The sequence below is a fragment of the Camponotus floridanus genome, unplaced genomic scaffold (genome assembly GCF_003227725.1).
Source record: "Camponotus floridanus strain SB8 unplaced genomic scaffold, Cflo_v7.5 scaffold46, whole genome shotgun sequence".
Lineage (NCBI taxonomy): Eukaryota > Metazoa > Arthropoda > Insecta > Hymenoptera > Formicidae > Camponotus > Camponotus floridanus.
Genome location: NW_020229614.1, coordinates 537594 through 559213, shown reverse-complemented (window position 1 = coordinate 559213; position 21620 = coordinate 537594). Strand labels below are relative to the sequence as shown.

The following is a 21620-nucleotide window of genomic DNA, read 5'->3' as shown; positions in this document are numbered from 1 at the left end:
ACTGCGAGAAACTGAGCGATTCGCTTTCTCAAGGGAGAGAAATTAAAAATTGTCTGAGACATTCCGACGTTTTAAATCGTTACGTTATTTTATTAAAAAGTAGATAACGCAAAAATTGCGCTTTTGCGATTGTATTCCCGAGAGTTGCAATTTTTCTTCTATTTTCAACCCCAATTTTCTCACGTTTATGGTTTTTAGAGATTTTTCGATAGGTTTAATTTATAGAGGAATTAAGCTTTTTTTGTATTCCACATATAGTAACAAACAATTCCATTTAGAGATTTAAAAAAGGAGTTTTCGGCAAAACTAAATAAACGATTAAATTATTAAAAAATAGATTTAACTATTTAAAATATTAAAGTACATATTAAATTGAAAATTGAGATTGAAAGTAGAAGAATTTTGACAAATTTTGACTCCATTCACAGAATAAAAATTAATCATATTCAAAGATTGAATTACAATTTTTTCCTAACATTAATTTAACTGATCAAATGTTACATTAAAAGTTATTGCAATTGATCAACAATTATCGCGAAATAATATCAAAATGTGGGGAAAATAATTCATATCTTGAAAAAATAAAAAACAATGTTTATCTTTGCTTCTCGCACCATCAATTGCATTCTCGCGAGACCGAGTTAAAGTACGAAGGATATTTATACATAACAAAATTGCGTAGTTTGTAAATACGTTCGTCGCGATAAACATAACAGAGATGATTATTCGGCAATTTTTCTTCCTTTTTTGACGCTCTTATCGCGAAGTTTTAATAGCGATTATCACGCGGCGCATTTTTCCACCGATAAGTTGCTCGTTGCGTATTCGAGCACCGTTCTTCCCGACTCCGTGACGGGAGTTTCGGCACACTAAACTAATATTTGCATAATCGCACTCTGAACGAGCCTCTCCCGCCGTTTATTCTCAAAGTTTAATTGTGTTCCTTTAACAGTTATATGACGGTGGGTGCGGCCGCGATATTACAACGAAATAATTCACGAGTGTGGTAAACACTTCCACGTCGATTGTCAAGCAAGAATAATAATAGCATCGCGAACATAATATTCGCGATGCGCGTCGTGTGGAGTCCTATTAGGCTGGTTATCGATTAGCATCCGGCGGCGAATAATTCTCGACAGAAATACACTCGAGAGACGCGCGCTACATTTTCTACTCGATTTTATACCTCTAAGCTCTTCTATGTTTCCGTAATTAACGTTATTATCCTCGGCGTGTACTTGGAACGAGTATCAAGTCGGCTTCTTTGACGTCCTTCGTTTGTTTTCCGAGAGATTAAATTAATTTATACATGAATGTCACGAATGTGTCACATGCATGTTTCATGATGAATACATCTGACGAATGTAACTATCCATTTTACGATCGATTTGACTATCCGCAAAGACGCGAAGCTGCTCGTTTTCACAGATGTAACGTTAAATGCAAGTACTCGTTCCTCATACCAGTTTAACTAGATGCAATTTTCATTGCAGACAAACAAATCTCAAAATCAACGAACCGTATTTAATTCTAAATTTACACTTCAAAAAAATGCGAGCAACAAACTATTATATTTTCCACTCCATAAAATAAGACGAAAGCGACTTAATGGCAATTTTGACCGATTAACTTGTTTAACACGATCAAAAACGTCAATTTAACAAAGTTACCTTGGGAAAGAGATAAATTTCTCTCAATAAAGAAATCGACAGATAGATATAAACCACTGCCTCTCTCTTTCGTCACTCTTTACTCTATTTCTCCAGAGTCAGGGACCCTGGAATTCAATTCATAATCCGATTTGGCGTCCGATCGTGAGGAGCAGAAAACTTTCGATTTATGACACGCTTAGGACAAAATCTTCCGAATCCACTAACCACCGTGCATTTCCTCCTCGCTTTTTTCCTCATCCGCGCGAAATATATCCTGCGATATGAGTAGAAATGCAATTTCCGCAAGAAAAATAAGATTGCAAAGCTAAACTAGTTTTTAATTCTTTGTCCTGGCAATTACGGTAAAGAATTGAGATTATGTGGATGGCACCTGATCCACAATTGCACAGATAGTCTCAATTTTTTCATACTTGCTTTTGTGGTATTACACTAATACCTCGAGGCTCTTGCAAAGCTCGAGATTGCACCGTGTAATAAAGCAGCTCATGTTATTAATTAAATTAAACTTAAATGTCATTAAGGTTCAGCGCGGTGAGTAAAAAAAATATTTTGAGTGAGTAAAAAATGGCGATGACAGAAATTTCGTTCGATGACACTCCCCCCTATTCTGAGATGTATTTCTCAATAATCCCCTTCGTAACTTGGACGATTTATCTTTGATGTTTGTTGCCGTGCCTCGGCCGCGTACCCAGAGCGGGCAGCGTCGAGCAAACTCTGACGGGGTGGCCGATCCATTAATTAAGTTAATTAACTCCCGACAGGTAACACGCCGCCGCTATGGACGCCAAGTAAACTCTAATGTCGGCCTAGAAACTGGCTAGTTCGTTGGCGTTATCCCGCGCGTATACGCGCGATTACACAAGATTATACCAAATCCACCGCGGGTACACGCGTACTTTTGTACGCGCGTACGATAATTAATGCGCTCGGCTCTTTTCGCGCGGGCCTTACAGGCTCGAGGAAACGTTGGCTCCGATTATTCTGTGCTGGCTTTTACATATCGCTGCGGAAAATGCACCGTTATACATGGTTGAGCGTCAACACGCTATAGGGTACGCTACAACATGATATGATATTTTAACGCTGGGAATTTTGACGCTTTACGCATTTTACGTATAATGCTACGTAAATTTTCCATTAATCTCCGAAAAACAGAATAGTTTCTGCTCATAAAGTCCTGCCTTTGTAAAAGTATTATATACATTTTCGTATTATTGACATAAGTATCTCGTTAATTAAAATTTAATTTGAATCAACTGATTAGTCTTGAAACTGACTCAATTATCATTTAGCTTTAATTTAAAACTTTGTTGTTTCGCTACTTTACGTAATTACACACGCCGCTGTTGTATCCGTGAGAAAGTCCGACACTTAGATCCACTTCCGCATACAATCGCGGTAGTATCGGTTCTTAGTTTCGGCAACTCATGTACACGAATTTGATCGCACGCGAATTCTATAGCGGTCGCGGTTCTCACACCGAAGTTTCGCGACTCTGATTATTCGGTCGTGAAATCCTATGCCGAGAGATTGCGGACAGTTTGCGCTCGCATAGTAGATATTTAAATGAGGATGCGTCTGAAACTTAGTCGACTTGACCACATCGAAGATCAAGGAGTTCTCAAAGGGGAGACGTGATTGTTACGCCAGCCAGCACTTGTCTGTATTAACGGCGTAGATATCCTCGCATAATCGCGGCAGTTTCTGCGATAAGGTATATAACATCAAGGCTAATTTCTAGTAGAACGGTGCTGCGAAGGCAACTGCCATTTGAATATGCAGAAAGTTACTGATTACCATATACTATAATGAAATTAAAATAATATACAATAATTAATTTTTATACTTTTTGTTTAAATAAATCCCGATAAACTTTGATAAACGTTAATCTTGAGCAACTTTATTATATAAATATATATATATATATATATATATATATATAATAATAAATTTATTATATAAATATATATAACTTTATTATATAAAAATATATAAATTTTTTAAATACAAATTTTCTCAGATTAAAAGTTATAATATAATCCTAATTTTTCAATTATTTTTCAATAATTGAATCTTATTGTTCGAAATACTTTAATATAAAATGCTGATTGAAATATTTATTTATTTATTTTTTACGCGTAAACTGTATGTATAAAATTTATTAAAATAAATTTGGAGATTTTATAATTAGTTGTTTATTATCAATAAAATACGACCGTAACAAAATATAATCTTTGATAAATTTTTAACGAACTGTATAATCAACGCATTTTGATTATGATTAAAAGTCTCAAATATTACCACGAAATCAATCATAACGGATTTTTGTACACTGAAGATGTTAATGAACTAACCGAGTCCTGCTGAGCATACAGTGTATACTCAGTCGTGCGGTATACGTGCGATCGAAGAGCGATGGCAATCAAGCCTCGACGGAGTTAATCGCTCCGAATAGCTCGCTACTTCATCAATTTTTTACAAAAAAGGCCAGTCGATCGATCGATCCTTTCGCGCGCGACAGGGACGCATTTTCGCACCGAAAAGCTGTTAATTTCTCGTCGTGTCACTTCGTATTAAAATGTGCTGCCGCGGTGCAATATCGCCGATTTATCAAATTAGTTACAGGCGGACGGACGCGCCGATAATACCGCAAGATAAATATGTATGAACGCGATCAAGGAGAGCATTCATAAACAAATCGGTCCGGAGGATGGCAATGCAACTAGCAGCCGTTGCGTTGTCGTGCGTGCATCGCGCGTGCAATTTACAACACAATGGCGCGGTCTAAACTGCAACGCATCGATGTTACTCTCTCTTTGGCCCGCTCCCATGTACTTGACCTCGTCACGCGTCACCGTTTTCCATCACCACGCGTTTGTCAAAGACAAATACACGTCTGCAAAATTGCACGTGCGTGTGCATGCGTACCGGAGAGAATGAACTAGCACGCATCGCGCGTATACGAGCGTGCACGAACGAGAGGAAAACGCTATACGCGTTGTTCATACGCAACCAAATGATTCTAGCGCGAGATCCGCGCTTTTGTCTATTGAACTAATTTGTCGTATTGCTCAACTTTTTCGTTACGCCCGCTCGCTTGCTCACGAATTTATCGCGTCCTGCAAACGCGCGCGGAATATTCGTATATTTACATTGACGAACACTGACGAACGTGAACAAAACTGAAGCACGTTACCCTCATCGATCCGGTTTTGCATATCGCAGCTAAAAACGCAACAATTTAAATATGTCAAGAATTGTGTTTCCCATGCAAAATTAATTCAGTAAATGTTTACATTAGCTTACACGGCACGGATCATTTTCATTTTGAATATTATATATTGCAAAACATACATGCTTAAATAATACACGCTTAGAATTTGGTGGCGCTCTCTTTTGGTTCCCGAGATATCATGCGGTTTTGAAATATTGTTAAAATATTTAAAAAAAAAATTTAGTCCCAATGACCTTAACCTTGATATATATTTTTAAAATCATAATTCTCAGTAACTTTCAAAAAGTTTTCATTATTATTAAGAGCATTCATTATTCATAATTAAATATTCACTTAGAGATTGAAATATGGAAGTATATCGAATTCATTTATTTCAAACTTTCTTTTGTGCGGAAAGTTCTGAACTATGTCGTAATTTTACTTTATTATAAAGTAAAGGTGTGAAGGAGGAGCGGAGTCTCAATCTCGTCTCTATACGTTTATTTAAATATTTATTTTTCATTTTTAATAATAAATACTTAATAAAATATTTAAAGCACTTGATTTCATCACGTATAACATATGTTGAAGTAAATAATCAATCAAGTGTATTTTTATCCGTAATAATGGTTATATAGAAATTCGTAAAACTGTGTTATTACATTTATTTCCAAATTCTTAAAATTAAACAATGATTCAAAACATGTTTACAATAACGAGAAAGTGTTAACAGATAAACATAAATAGGATATAAAGAGATAATATAAGTAAATATAAAAATTATGATATTTTAAAATCGCATGTTTCAGAAGCCAAAAAAGAACGTCACAAAATTCAAAATATGCATTACTTAGAAATATATCTTCTACAATATATCAAAATGAAAATGATCATGCTGCAAGTTGATGTAAATATTAATCATTAATTCTTCTCTAATTCATGAGAAAATCCTTAATTTTATTTTATCTTACTTTCTTGATTATCTCTAATAAACCTACATTTATAAGTATTTATACAATTATCCAAATCCATAGAAAGACATTCACGGTAACTGATCTCTTCCTCTACATTTGTGATCAACACGCACAATTGATTTGAAATTCTTCATTCTTGGATCAAAATCGTGACATTAATGCGTCAGTTTTTCTTTTTTTTTTTAACGTCCGGCCAGCAACGAGATATCACATATTTTGCTTGGATGCGAGCCGGGAGGCATTTCATTTTACGCGCGTGATCGCTCCCATTGATGCGTATACGCGTCCGCTGTCAATTTATCATTCTGAAATAGTGGGTCGTGATGCGGTGCAGTGCCGCAGTCGCGCCGTTCCTATGGGACCTGGCCTCATGACGAGAGACGCTAAACATGCGATTATGCGGTTCCATTATTATGCTACCGAAATATGGGATCCGCAAAGTACGCATGCGGGCCATATACGGATCGCCGATGATCCGTTTGGGTGTTTTTCATCACACATATATTGAATACAAGACTTCCTTGATAAATGAGTTGACTATACGCTCGCAAAAATAAAATTAATATTGCGTCGTGGAATAGAATAATTGATGAACATGATTGAATCAATAATTTGTTCAACGATATTTAATTGACAAATGTTTGTCCGTGTGAAAATTGATGTAAAATTATTAACAAAATTATTAAAAGAAATTGCACATATCAAGTATATTTTCGGTGTACCCATTGTAATTTGTATAAAATAATTTATTTGTGAAAACACGATAAAATATTTACCACGTTTTTTGCGTAAAGAAAATGTATATTTTCAATTGATAATTTTAAAGAAAATGTATATTTTTAATTGATAATCTGATCTTTTGTATGCGGTATGTGAATTTATTTTAAAGATATATATCAGATGTATATTTTAGGTGAATATTATGCATTATAAAATTATACTCCGACAGTTAGTAATTGTATAGAATCCGACATTATTGTCCGACAAATTGCCATTAATTGTCATTAAATTTATCGTGATCTATCGCTAATGTTTTATGGCATATAATTCGCAGAACCGATTAAGGCTTCAATCCGAATTAATCGCGTTCGGAAACGAGCGTCGTCGTTAGCCGCTCGACTACGATTGCCGCCATAAAATTGTTGTTGTCCAATATATACGGCTCTCATGCAAATGTCACGATCATTCCAAGACGATCCGATATTGCGTGTAATGCGATTTTACGATGGAGCATTCTTTTTGCCTGACTAAACGCGACTCGATCTGCTTGCTCGATCTCAATATTGATTTTTTTCCTGAAGACAAAACGATTTACAACTCGAGTTATTATAGATGTTTTTATTAAAGAAAAGTTTATTGGCTTATTATTTTCGCAGAATATTTCTTAAACAAGCAAATTTTTACTTTTCTATGCGTATTTAAATTAAAAGGACGGCTCTTTAATAATATAAAATAGAAATATATATGATAATGACAATATATTATATAATATATTCATATTCTTTCTCAACAAAGAAGAGATCATTAATCGTAATTAAATTTAGATTATCCTATTAATTAATACATCCTATTAATTATCATAAAACGAGATCGTAATAATATTGAATAATTTTAGAAATATAAAACGCGATTTTATTTTGAAAAAAGAATAATAAATCAGCATAATTAAAAACGAATGCATAATAAATGCGTATTTTCTGAATTTGCAGAAGTAATATTTGCATATACATTATTATTATAATAATTATAAAAATTAATTATTATAGTAATAAATTTGCAATCATTGCAAGTTTCTCGATAATCACGAAAGAAGGTAATGTGATAATTTCTAGAGAAGATATGATTTGCTATTTCTGGCATTCCTTCGATCAATCTCGAGCTTTGGCGAGAATACGCCAAGGATAGGCTTCATCGGCAAGTGGAATTACGAAGAGCACTTCTTGAGTAGATCAATTATTGATCGTTTCTCCAGAAGCGCGCTATATGAGCCATCTTGGTTGTAACGAGGTATACGTTACATTCATTAGCCCGTCCTCGTACATTCCACCAATTTGCCGTTACCGCTTTCCGTAATCTCATTGGACGATTATGCAGCATTAAGAACAAAAATTTATCGTTGCCGAAGCTGAAAGACAGAGAGGAATCAAGTTCGTCGAAACTTAAGAGAACGGGTTAAAAAACTCTTTGCACAACCCCAGGAAAATCCATCTTTGCCCACTGCTAGCTGACTCTCCGAATCTTCCAGCTCCCCCTGGGAGTCGGCGTAACCCCCGGACTGAACCTAGCCTAACCCAGTTCCCAGGGAACGTAGAGAATCCGCAGCACTTGAGTTTCAACCAATGAGGTAGATTTTATTGCATTTGTGTTCAAATCAGATTATGAGTCTTCGAATCACGATGGATTTAATCCTCGTTTTTTTCTCTCTTTGATCGATTAAAAATGCGTAAACGATTAAATATAGCAAAACTTCGATTATGCAAACGAAGATTATTTCTCAGCGTAATGGTTCATTTACTTTTGCGTCAATTTTCGATTATAATGAAAAGTATATAAGTTAAAATTAAATTGCATTTTTATTACGTTTTTCTTTTTATTTCAATTTTCATTAAAATATAAAACATCTAGTAAAAATGAATATTTTAAAAATGAATTATCTTTTCTGCGTAGACATTGAACATATAGTTAATATATATTTATTTATTTGTATATTTATACTTATATTATTATAAATTATTTACAAAGATAAAGATGCATATATTATCATAATAATCAAATAGAATAGAGAAAGATCAGTTTTTCTAATATAATGTATATATCTTTCAAATAATAAATAGTTTATTCTAATAATGATGTTTAATTAATAGGAATTCTCGTACATTATCAAATTGCAAATAAAGACCGATATCATTCGTTGGAAACCAATATAATAGATACCGAAGAATCGCTCGATATCGATAGCTAAATAATAATGAATATTACCGATTGTATTGCGTACGATGAAATATAACACGCCCTGTGTTATTGTAAGGCGTATATTAACCGATGAATAATCAATAGAATATCGAAATCTATCAATGTATATTACTCCATAATGTGCGTTGCAAGGACTTTGTTCTAATTACCGTTCATCATTGCTCATTAATTTGTCAAATTAATTATTGAATTCCATTGTCTAATGATTATTTGTGCTGGACATTCAATGTAATGCACCGATATAATTCCGAGAATAATAACGCGAGTTTTATTTCAAGATTTATCAATCTATTTGTTGTAATTTCCAATCTATTTCCACAAATTCCAAGGGCTTAAGAATAAGTTTGGAGAAATTGAGTTAAGATACACGGCCGAAATCTTAAGATTCGGTGAATAAGATATTCTTGCTAACTTGATCGTTTCTATTGCTTCTAACAATTTAAAGTATACACAAAATACTTTAAGCTTAAGAAAGCTTCATTATAATAAACGTAGTAAAAAAAAATTTGCATGTGCATAACAATAATGAATATAATAAAATTATTTTGTGCTCTGCATGAATAATATATATAAGTTAATCTGAAAATAATGTTCCTTGATTGGATCGCAACACGAAGAATAAAGCTTTTATTCGATATGCACTCGCGCGTGAAGCATTGTGAAGCATTCTGATTATATCGAATACCTTATTTATTTCTCCGCATATAAAGCAGCATCTTGAAGAATTGCGTGTAGAATCTCTATAAAGTCGAATATGCTCGGCACCTTTTATTGTCGCGCATTGAACTTGCTCGTGTGTTTGATATAATGGAGAACTAATATCTAAACGTTAACTTGATACAGCAATTGTCGCACAACAAGAAACAGTTTACTCCGACAGTAAAAGTTTTATTTGCTTTAGAATTCATGACGATATAAAAGTGATTTGATTCTCCTAGTGGGAGATTCCCTTAGGAAAGGAAGGAAAGCGACGACGCGATGTACCGGTGCGAAAGTGCTCGAGCTATGTAACTGCTACTCTGCACTTTGTAGCAGAGAGAGAATTACGCTGCGAGTGCAGCTGGAAACGCGAGAATGATATCAAATAAATTCTCTCAATGCGCTTGTAGAACTATTATGCAAGATCTATGTACACGGCACGATTCAACATTCATATGTTGTGTATAAATTCTTGTGTCGTGTAATAAAGTAGTTCGCTATTACCAATCTCCAATAAATTCCTTTTTCGCTACATCTAAAATTTAATGAAAGTAAAATAACTGTTTTGCGATTGCCGTTTCTGCATCGTTTGCAGATAGTTAGTTTTTCAAAATTCAAGAATCGAGAAACTGACAGAAAAGATTAATACACGTTATATACATAATATTCTGCACTTTGTTCGCATATTTTTATAATAAATCGATATAACATAATTGAGTTTTTAAATATTGTAACCTTTACTGAGAGAATTCTCATCAGTATCTCTTTCTGTATCGTTATTTTATAAAATCGTTGCAATCAAAGTACGATTTTCGCAGTAATACTTTAAAGAGTATCGATATCATAATACGTATAATACGAAATAACGAAGAGCTAAATATGGAAAAGAATAATTTTCACTATTAAATTTTAAACGTCGGTATAGAATTCACATTACTCCCACATGTTCTCATATCTGAGTTAATGTTATTACGAGATATAGTGTTTCTATGTGGCTAAAATCGATTTATTCTCGATTTCACGATCGCACCGAGAAAATGATTGTAGAATAAACTGCAGTAAATTCCACTTTTGCCTGTGTGAAGAGTCTTTCAAGAGAAAAAAGTGATGTCGAATTGGCCGATCGGGAAACAAACGGACAATCCAGTCGCGCTTGATGGGCGACAATCGTTGTTGTCTGTACCATCACTTTTTAGCGATGCAATCGTCTGTCCTCTTTTTCGCTCAAAACGGACACTCTTTATTACGCTCTGCATCACGGTAATCGTTGGTTTCATCATTCAGTTTCGATCAAAAATGCTCATAAAAAAGTGGCGAGTAAATACGATACGTTTAGCAGATATAGAATTGCACAATTTGCTTCAAATTATACGTAAAAATCTATATCATATTTATATATCTGTATTTTTATATTTGTGCTATATACTAATATTATGTATGCTAATATTTTATAAGTATATTGCAGCTAAAAAAATATTGGGAAGAAAAATAAAGGAAATTGCAAAGTGATCGAAATCACTGTCACAAGTATATTAGTGTACTTTGTGAAAGGAGAAGGATTATTATTGTATCGTGATTATGAATATAATCTGATTGTGTCTCAAGAAATGACGCGATTGCCATTTTTTAGAGGAATGATCGTCATCCACTTCCCATTGATACGGGCGCCACATCTGATTATATTCCATTATCGTTCGATGAACATAAATGACTGCCATCCATTCGACAATTCGCCATTTCCGTCCCTTGTTCGATCTGCTTAATGCGTCCGTTCGAATCGCATTGATCTACATTACACTATAATCATCGCGAAAACTTTAATCAACTCAACGATTGAACTTAATTAGCTCATTTTGGCAAAAAATGATAACATTGAGCGTGGCTGTGATTAACGATCGATTCGATTGCATTAATTCAACTTCCATTTCGGATGTTATTTGCATAAATGTCGGCTTATAGCTATTTCTCATGGGAGCAATAAAATAAATTCATATCATAATATCATCGATCGTCACATCATCGATTTATCGCGATTTTGATTGATGTATTATTATCGAATTAATTATCAAGCATTCTAATTTTGATATAATATTAATAGGATATAACTCTATGTTCGATATTTAAATTCATTAATTTATATACAATAATCACATGACCATATGAATTAATTTGCATTATAATTCCCATGATAATCATATGTGTATCACGATAATCATAAGATAAAGAATTATATATATATATATATATATATATATATATATATATATATATGTAATGATTTCTTATTATCTATAATTCCTCATTTAAAATATATATTGATGGTCAATTTATATTAATCACCATTACAGAAGCTATATATAATTTATATCGTAATAAACATATAATAAATTTATTACATAAAATATTATTAAATAGTCATAAAAAATGAATATTATTTCATTCAATTATTTTTCCTCTCTGTTTTTTTCTTTTCTTTGTCTCTATAAAAACATAGATCGAATCTCTTTTGGCGAGTATAGAAACCGTTTTGCCCGTTAAAGTTTTATATATAGAAGTTTGATATGCTCTATAAAACTGTCTGTATTTTTCCCTTGGTTCCTCAGACTGAATACGCATAGTGAAGCAATGTACTTTTCTTTCCCAGGTGGTTCGAAATAAGTTCGGAAGCATCAAACTGGCTCGACAAGTCACTTCGCCTTCCATAAGGAAACGAGATGAGCACGTAGCCAGCGTCTCTGTCAGCGGATCTCTTACCTATCGGTCTCGTTTCCGGTCGTCGGAAGAGGACTACGTTTTATGCGTTTCAACCGCGACCGCCACGCTACTTAGGATGCAGATGCGTTCGATTTACGGGGATTCGATTTTTCCACACAACTTTGCGTCCGATAAATCCGCGATCTCCGCGATATTGAATCTCAGTGTTCGCTTTTGTGGTTAAACGCGTTCGCTTCGTATTCCTCTTCCATCCCAACATTTACATACATTCTTATAGCAAAATCGTACAAGCGTATACAAGTTTCTACAACTTGAAGAACTTCAAGTTGAGGTGGATGATACCAACAACCGAAGCGGTTGTCGAGAACGTTTTCGAAAGTTGATATTACTCTTGCTCGTGGTAATATTATTTCATTTTTATCGCGTTTGCGAAAAAAGGTGAGGAGAGTAAAGTAAAGCAAGCGAAACTGCTTAACTCTAAGAGGAAAAATGTGGAAGATAAGTAACTACATAAATATATACTAAACTTTTAATTTTCGAGTATCTAGTTGATTGAAGATAATATTTTGAAACTAATTTTCAGTATTCAATAAAATTAACTCACTCATATAACGAAGAAATATTTTTCTGTCAGTTTTATTTCGTTTCTTTACTAAAAAAATTATGCACAAAAATATACATGTTTTTACGCGGTTCTCATAATGTGGCATGTTTTCTTTTACGCGGAAGCAAAATAACATTGTTATAGGAGTAAATTTCTCCTTGTATATTTAAGTAATGCAAATAGATAGGAATATGCGATGTAGGATATGATATATTTTTATCGTACAAGATACAAATATATGATAATTGTGTATATGAGATAGATAATTTCAAGCAATATCTTCGAAAATTTTTCTATGCTCCGTTGAACATCGTACTAAAATTTGGAAAAGACGACAGGAAAGTTAGCATGCTAATCTTGCTTTCTACCAGGTTTCAATAATAAACTTTTATGGGAGTTGGAAAAACAATTTTCTAACTAAAGATTATTTTTTTATTTCGAGAAGACTTACTCTTCATATGCCAAACTCAATAAAAATTTAAAAAGTTACTATACATATATTTATATATCACGAATAAAAATTAAAATATATAAATATTTAAAATATTTAATAAGATATTTACAATATTTTATTAAATAGAATTAATATTTTTATAAAATTTATGGTTGTCTTTATATTTCATAAAAATGTAAGTTTTATAAATAATATTCCTTAAGATCATCTACGATAGAGAAAAAAATATTTTGTCAAAAATTAAGATCTCTGATGTTATCGATACATAGTATCCTGGAATGATCAAATTTTTAATTATTGTTTTCGAATACTAGAAACTGTACTAAAGAGATGTCAAAAATATATTTTTACAATTAAAAAATAATGTTTAATTTTCTTCTTTGATTTTACGTGACTTGTGATTGATTTATATTATTGAATACATAAAGCATAAATTCAGATAAACACGCAATTTAATAATAAAGAAATAATACATTTTTAGATAAGCAAGCAGGATGAATCGGATTGCTAAAAATCTATTTGCATTATAAACTTAGAGGATCTTCAGAGAAAAATGCTCTTGAAAAGACCGAATATAGTAGGAAAGGAATGTCGCGAAACCAGCTTGCCAAGTAACTTTATAACGTTCTCCGAGTTAGCGATGCTTTGTCAACGAGGTTTCTAGTTTTTTTTTGTTTTTAAGGCTCGTTTCAACAATATTTTTAATAAAAGTGACATTTATTATCATTTATTTTTTAATCGCGATAATAAAGATTTGACATCTTGAAATTTGTTCTTGAAGCGAAAATTTAAAATTTGCTATTAACAATAAATCTTTAGAAACGATTATATAATTTGTTATAATTAAGTAAATTCTTCTTTTTTTTTGACAGAACATCAAAATCTTTTGCAAATCTTCTTTTCAATAAATAATTGTATGAAATAAAATTTTATATGAAACAACAAGAAACAGTCTCAAATTTTGAAGAATGTATTTAAGAGTGTGCGAATATTTTAAATTATAAACAGAACTCTTTTATAGATCTTGATTTTTGATCAATTTCTTTTCGTCTACCATAAAAACTTTTACAGAATATCATATAGCATTTTTGCTAGAAAACGCACAGAGACAACTGCTAAAAATTTTTAAATAGTTCACACGCATTCACGAGCCAGAATTTTGAATACTTTTTATTATGATTAATTAATAAAATATATAAATATATTTTTACTCTCTCAAGGCCAGCTGTATCAAAATTATTTTAAACGGAATAGATCATTGCAAAGGTTATTTATCGTTAGCGATGAAAATTCTTTGAAATAATAAATTAAATAAGTTATAATTTACTCACCTCACGATTGCTCCGCTGTCGCTTTTCCAAATCTTTCTTATGTTCCATCCTGCTTCTTCATGAGACTCACATTCACTATAAAAATATAACGAAATAAAATATTACAATTGAGCACTAATTAGCAAAATACGACGATTGCGCGAAATTTTGCACGACACTTCCGATAATCGATTAGAATAAGTAATGCGACGATACCGAGCAACTGTCTGTCTCGTTTGACTCTCGACGCGTGAATGACAATATAAGGACTGCGTATCAATAGCACACTATGTTGATATTCACACGAAACTCGAGCGCCGAATTTTATGACGTACTATTTGTATATGAAATCGATTTATCATTTCGTATATCGCAATCGTGATTGTGACAAATACTACGAAAGATTTAATTTTTTATAATTATTTTCGAGAATTATTATAATAATATAATATAATTATTACAATAATTATTTTTTATAATTACTAATGCTTAACGCTTTCTGTTGAAACATATCAAAGCACAGTTTAATCATTTAAAATGAATCAGAGCGATAGAAATTTGTAATTATAAAAATTATTGTTTTATTCCAATTTATTATCTCCCCGGTAATTATTTCTTAAGATTCGGATTTATATCGAGTTTTGAAATTTTTGCCGATTTAGATATAATTTGCTTATATTTTTTAATTAAATGATCATCGCTATAACATGTTTCAATCGTCTATTGTAATAATTATTGTAGAAATGATCGTATTTAGAAATAATATACCGTAGCCATTGCCTACTCGCTCGAGTTTCACGACATGAATGACAAGGTCACGTATGATGTGTATGTAAGAACAACGACTCGTCTTTTGATGAAATATCAGTGCGACATAGTGGGGAATGCCTTACTACAACAAAAAGTATCGACAAAGGAAAAACAGGATCAACGCGTAGAAATGAAAATGATTATTTTTTTGTTTAGGTATATGCTACGAAAATCAAAGGCTAATATCGATTAATTGCTGCTATAATGAAACATTTAAGCACTATATTTTATACAGAATATTCTGTCTTTTGAAATTCGAATGAATCATTAGTAAATAATTAATATACACAATTTATCATTACTTTAATCATTCAATTTTATATTTCGTGTGTTAGTGTATTTTTAATTTCAAAAATAGCAATTTATATTTAAATCAGCGAAAAAAAATTCAAAATGAAATATGAAATACATTTGCATCCTAACATTAAAAAAATAATTATAATTCTAAATATGAGAATTAAAATTTATGGTACAATTTTCTATCGTTTCGACTTCTATTTTAAATAATTGAATCACATGCGTGAAAGTATCTGCTTTGATAAAAGCACTTTGATACGTTAATAACACTAATTGTAGTAATTATAGAAACAATTATAATAAAGATGATTATAATAATTATAATAATTGTCAAAAATATAAGAAAATTAAATAGCTCTCAATAATTTGAAAATTAGTATTTATCGAAACTGCTTTCAAAAAAAAATAATGTAATGATACGCGAGATGTGATAAAGCGACGCATATATAAGATAACGCGTTATAAATCGTTAAATTTAGCCGTCACGCTGGGTAATTATTTATAGTAATCATAAACAATGATAGTAACCACAAACAATCGCATGTATAAAAGTATAAACACATAATATTACGATCTAAACAAACATATGACCAACCGAATAACAAATATATAATAAATTAAACAAGCTATAAATTACTCACATCGTTCGCGGATCCTTAACCTCTCATGTTGCTTCCTCATGGCATTCACTCACAAAAATACAACTAATTAATTCGCGCGAAACTTTGCACGGCACTCCCGACGTTAATTACATACATACGTTCTTATTATACAACAATCCACTTGACATTTTAAAACTTACTTTATCCAACTTTTACTTAATTCAACAATATAACGACTACCTTTTGGTTCGAGCCTAGACGTGCGAATGTCAACAAGGTGACGTACGTCACAGTAAACTGCGCGTCGTTACGTCACAAGAGTCTAACCTTTAAGCCTAGCTTCATTGTCATTCGTGCGTCTAATCTCGAACGAGCAGGTCGAGCAAGTAGCCGCTTCGTATATTGTTGGATTAAGTCTTTATAAACGTGATTATTACGATTACTATAATTGGTGAATCATAAGCATGATGGCTATTTCGAAACATATACATATTTCGTACGATTTTTGTGTCAGAAATAAACATAATACATTGATTCCTCGGGATTTATTCGAAGTGTGTCGGGTGCGCGATATTGAGACTCAATTTTACGATCCATCGTATCTTAACTTTATTTATGTAGAATCGCATGATGATGAGTGTTAAAATGTCAAGTGGATTGTTGTATAATAAGAACGTGTGTATGCGATTAACGTCGGGAGTGCCGTGCAAGTTTCGCGCGAATTAATGAGACGTATTTTTGTGAGTGAATGCCACGACGAAGTAACATGAGAGGTTAAGGATCCGGGGAGATAGCAACGGCGAGAAGCAATTGCAATGTGAGTAATTTATAACTTATTTAATTTATTATATATTTGTTATTCGATCGGTCATATATTTATTTATTTCCATAGCGTGATTTTTCTGTTTTACATTATTATGTAATGCTTATGAAAAATTTAAGATTTTATTTTAAAATAACTTAAATTAAATACTTAAATAAAATATTTAAAATATTTAATAATATATTGTAAATATTTTAATAAAATATAATATTGTAAATATTTACGTAAATATTGTAAATATGTTAATAAAATATTGTAAATATTTTATTAAAAATAATTATTATATTTTATTATATAATTATTATATTTTATTATATATTATTTTATTTTATTAAAAATAATATTTTTATAAAATTTATGGTTGTCTTTATATTTTATAAAAATGTAAGTTTTATAAATAATATTTCTTAAGATTCTCTACGATAGAGAAAAAAATATTTTGCCAAAAATTAAGATCTGATGTTATCGATCTTTCGCTCTAAATTTCGAGATGGCGTTTCTATTATTTCGCTGATATAGGATTAGTTAATCATGCATAATAAAATATTTTAGACTATTGATATTTATTTAAGAAAAAACATAATTTTCAGTATTAAACCGAAAATTATGGTTTCATCTTTTCATATTTCTGAAAATGTGATTACGAGAAGATGTAATCGTTTTGAATAAATATTTTCTGTTAAGAATGTATTGCGCGTCGGTTTATTTTATATCTTTTTTATCGATTTTATATCCGTCGATATTAGTTGACATCGTGCAAGAAAACGATGAATAAGGAAACCGCGTAATCTTCAGCTTCGCGCGGTTTACAGTGTGATAACAGCGGATGGTTTTTCGGGTTCTCAATTTCCGCAGTGATGTGTACCTTAATGTCACATAAATCATTCTTCAAAATAGTATTTGTAACAAAAAGTACGAACGCTTCAGATACTCTATATCCGATATCACATGCCGCGCGTTGTTTTCTTCATCCTTTACATATGATAAATTGTTCACACGAGCAAAATAATTTTGCCTAGTAATATTATACATATTGCAATACAAATAAATGTATATAACACACATATGTATGATATTTTTGCATATCTATTTTTTTTTAAACAAAATAAATTTCTAGGTTTTCTTTTATATATATCTTATAAAAATAATGATGAAATCGATCTTTCGTATTATATTTTCATAAAATTCTACTTTTAAAAATGAAGAATGTGTGTGTGTGTGTGTGTGTGTGTGGATGTGTGTGTGTGTGTGGATGTGTGTGTGTGTGTGTGGATGTGTGTGTGTGTGTGTGTGTGTGTATACACACACACACACATATCATTGCCATTTAAAAATTGAATTTTTATCTTGAGTGAAGACTAATTCTTATAGACGTTCTTTGAAATATGGTTTTTATTAAACATTATTTCTTTAAATTTGCATAAATACATATTTAAAATAATCTTTATTTTCTTTGCTGAAGATTTTTTGTCTTTCGGTTATTCTTGCAGTATTAAATTTTCTGCATAAGTGATATGAGAGAAGATCATATGAATTGACATCTCAAAGTTTAGAAATGTATATAACTTTGCGAATTCGCAAACAGTTTCAGTTGATTTACGTGAATATGATTTATATCTCTGATTTTATATCTTTTTCGACAATTTGAATTTTATAGCGTCTAAGTTTATGAGCCGTTCAAATTTTCGATCTTTTTCGCAGTCATTCCAAATTTATTAAGGCGAATAATACGTCAGTGACACTTTACCTGTAGAAAATTTCAAAACGCAATCCTTGTGTCAGATTATTTTCTGGTTCCGACGTTAATAGAAAAAATAATGTTGCAACAAATTTGCACCGCGCGTGAATACAACTTTTTAATTGTTTATTCTAGTTTTTTGTCGCTGTCATGGAAATCCCTTGACTCTTTATAGTGAATTTTATTTTTATATATTATCTCGCAGATTTTCTCTCATAAATACTTAAATATTTATAAGAGATGTGATTTTTTTATGATGGAAAATTACGTACGATATTACAAAAACCTAGTTTCAAAATTATAAAAGACTTTGACATAATAAAGATTAACTTTTCTAAATAAATTATTATGAGCGTCCAAATAAAACGTCATTTCTTTCGTTCTTTTTCAAATAAGACGAGCGGGAAAAATCTTCTACAATTTGAACAAGAATGAAACCGATGTTCAATATCGATTCATCGAAACGGTGATCCGAGATTCAATGCGCTCGACTTTCGATGGATGCAGCCGTCGCCGAGATTCGTAGCTCTCTGACAATCGATCGATTTGCATCGCACTTTTCGAGTCGTTTTGCTCCGCGATCGAGCTGGCTCTCTTAGGTTTGGCGCTCTGTAGGGATAGAGATTTCAGGAGCAGTGGAAGCGTTTTATACGCACATCGAAAACCGAACCATCCACCCGCCCTCGCAATTCTACTGCTCTCTTCGCTCTACTGCGAGTGTCAGTCCTCGGAACCAGCCGCGTCTAAGCTCTTGTACCGCTCTCTCGCTTAAGCCGTTCTCTATCTACGTTTCTCCATACGAACGCGACCGTCATTCTAAAATGAAACTTCCCCAACGAACTTCTGTAATTCGCTCTCTTGCCGTATTCCTCTTGGGAACGTATCGTGTCGAGAAGGAGGGGGTCGCTTGTCAGAAAGAGAAGAGAAGTTACGAGTGCGATGCTGTCGGTATTCATGATTTAATTTAGGCATACCGATGTCTGTGACGCTCTTGAGACGAAAATACGATTATGCGCGTAAATGTACGCGCATTAAGGACCAAACTTTTCTTTTTGTACCCTATTCTTCCTCTAATATATACACATTATATATATACATATATATATAAATATATAATGCTTTTAATAAAATTTATTGCTGTTTCTCTCTTTCTCTTGCGTCGCATCTTTCTCCTTTCTGCCTGACTAGCATTTCCATGTTTGCCCGTAAAAGTCCAGTTTATCTTTTCACATCGCCTTTTCGTGTCTACAATACCGCTCTCGCTTTTTTTGGTCGCGTTTTCGTCGAGAGATAAAATTTCTACCTTCGCGAGCCACAAAAGAAGAAAGAGAGACAGCGAGGTGAATCTGCAGAGAATTCCGTGTTAGGTGAGGGAGGGACCGAGTACACGTACAGTGGGAGAAAAAGGTGATGCCGAAGATACGGCGGTGGTAATATCGCCGGTGGCGGTTTAAGGGTGTGGTGCTCAGCGAAGTGATAGAGGGGTCACGCGCGAGGGGAAAGCGCACCATTGCACCGACGTTGCAACTCGGAACCGCACGGGGACGTGGGTAATGCATACTAGGTACACGGCGTAAAATTTAATCCAATGAATTAATTATAAACTACGACGGAGACGCGTCTCGCGATCCAGCCCCGGCAATTACCATGAATATGAAACGCTTGTCCTTCCGTGCCCTCGCGAGAGACAACGCGCTCCTCGCTCTCTTTCTCTCATAATATCGATAATTTCATTTTGGACGGGAGGGATGACGTCGCGCTTTCGATTAATTCGCGAAGGGCTGCGAACGCAGCGCGAGTAAAAGTTTCGCGTATCTGCAGCCTGCGTTTTCGGCCTCTGCGAAGACTCTTGACATGCGAATAAATTGATCCACCGGTTCGTCTGGCTGTGGAATCCGTTTGATGTAATTCGAAATTTCGAGTAATATGAACTGACGGATTGATATGAATTCGAGTGGAATAATTGGCATTGTCGGATAAATGGGTAACATAATTCTCTATCAAATTTTGACGAAGAGTAAGTTATCATTCTGTTAGTGATAATTGATGATTTATATGCAATTCGCATCATATAAATAATTTAATAGGCATCTAAATAATATTGCTTTATAATGATAAAATTTAGAAAGACGGTTTATAAATTAGTTTTTAATCGCGCTTTATCATACATCGTGGTGCTATCGCAGACGCAAATATATTTATACTCTGTGAGAAAAATATACCCGATCGTAAATCGCGATGAGTTTTGACATCGACGATTATTTACAGTTCAACCAAATGTACTGTCGTTGAATTATATTCGTTGTTGGCTAAACGATAAGTGCGACGCATGCATTTCAAATACATCGTTCCATTTTTCTTTAATTATCTTTCTGTGTTATCAAGTAACACCCAACTGTGTAAAAAAATATAATACTATATTCTATATTATACTTTATTGTGTCATTATATTTTATCATATACAGGGTATCTTAAAAAGCTCCCACTAAGCAAATAGCGTTATTCCTGATTAAAAACCGAGTCGAAAAGTCCTGAACCATTTTTTTTCCACGACTCATTAAATAATTAATCAGATCTTTTAAGTATTAAAAAGATTTCTGAAAAGATGAATTGTTTAAAAATTAACACAAAACAGTTTATTTTTTTGCTTATCCAAATCTTCATACGTTGATAACGAGGAAGTTTGTCTTTTTATTGGCGCGACTTTACTCATTAATTACTGCTTTATTAAGCA

General features: G+C 32.6%; 2 protein-coding genes across 3 annotated transcripts in view; one reads left to right on the top strand and one right to left on the bottom strand.

Moving 5' to 3' along the window:
• Positions 1-16445, bottom strand: part of LOC105257842 (zwei Ig domain protein zig-8) — a 61462-nt gene extending 45017 nt beyond the window's left edge. Inside the window, exons 1-2 of the mRNA XM_011268744.3 lie at positions 16365-16445; positions 14638-14712 (exon numbers count right to left, since the gene is read on the bottom strand). The gene's annotated coding sequence lies outside the window, so the exon portion shown is untranslated. The remainder of the gene's footprint in view (positions 1-14637; positions 14713-16364) is intronic.
• A 51-nt stretch (positions 16446-16496) lies between these two features.
• LOC105257815 (zwei Ig domain protein zig-8) overlaps positions 16497-21620 on the top strand; it is a 142541-nt gene continuing 137417 nt past the window's right edge. For both annotated transcript variants that reach the window (XM_025411973.1, XM_011268722.3), the window contains exon 1: positions 16497-17142. The gene's annotated coding sequence lies outside the window, so the exon portion shown is untranslated. The remainder of the gene's footprint in view (positions 17143-21620) is intronic.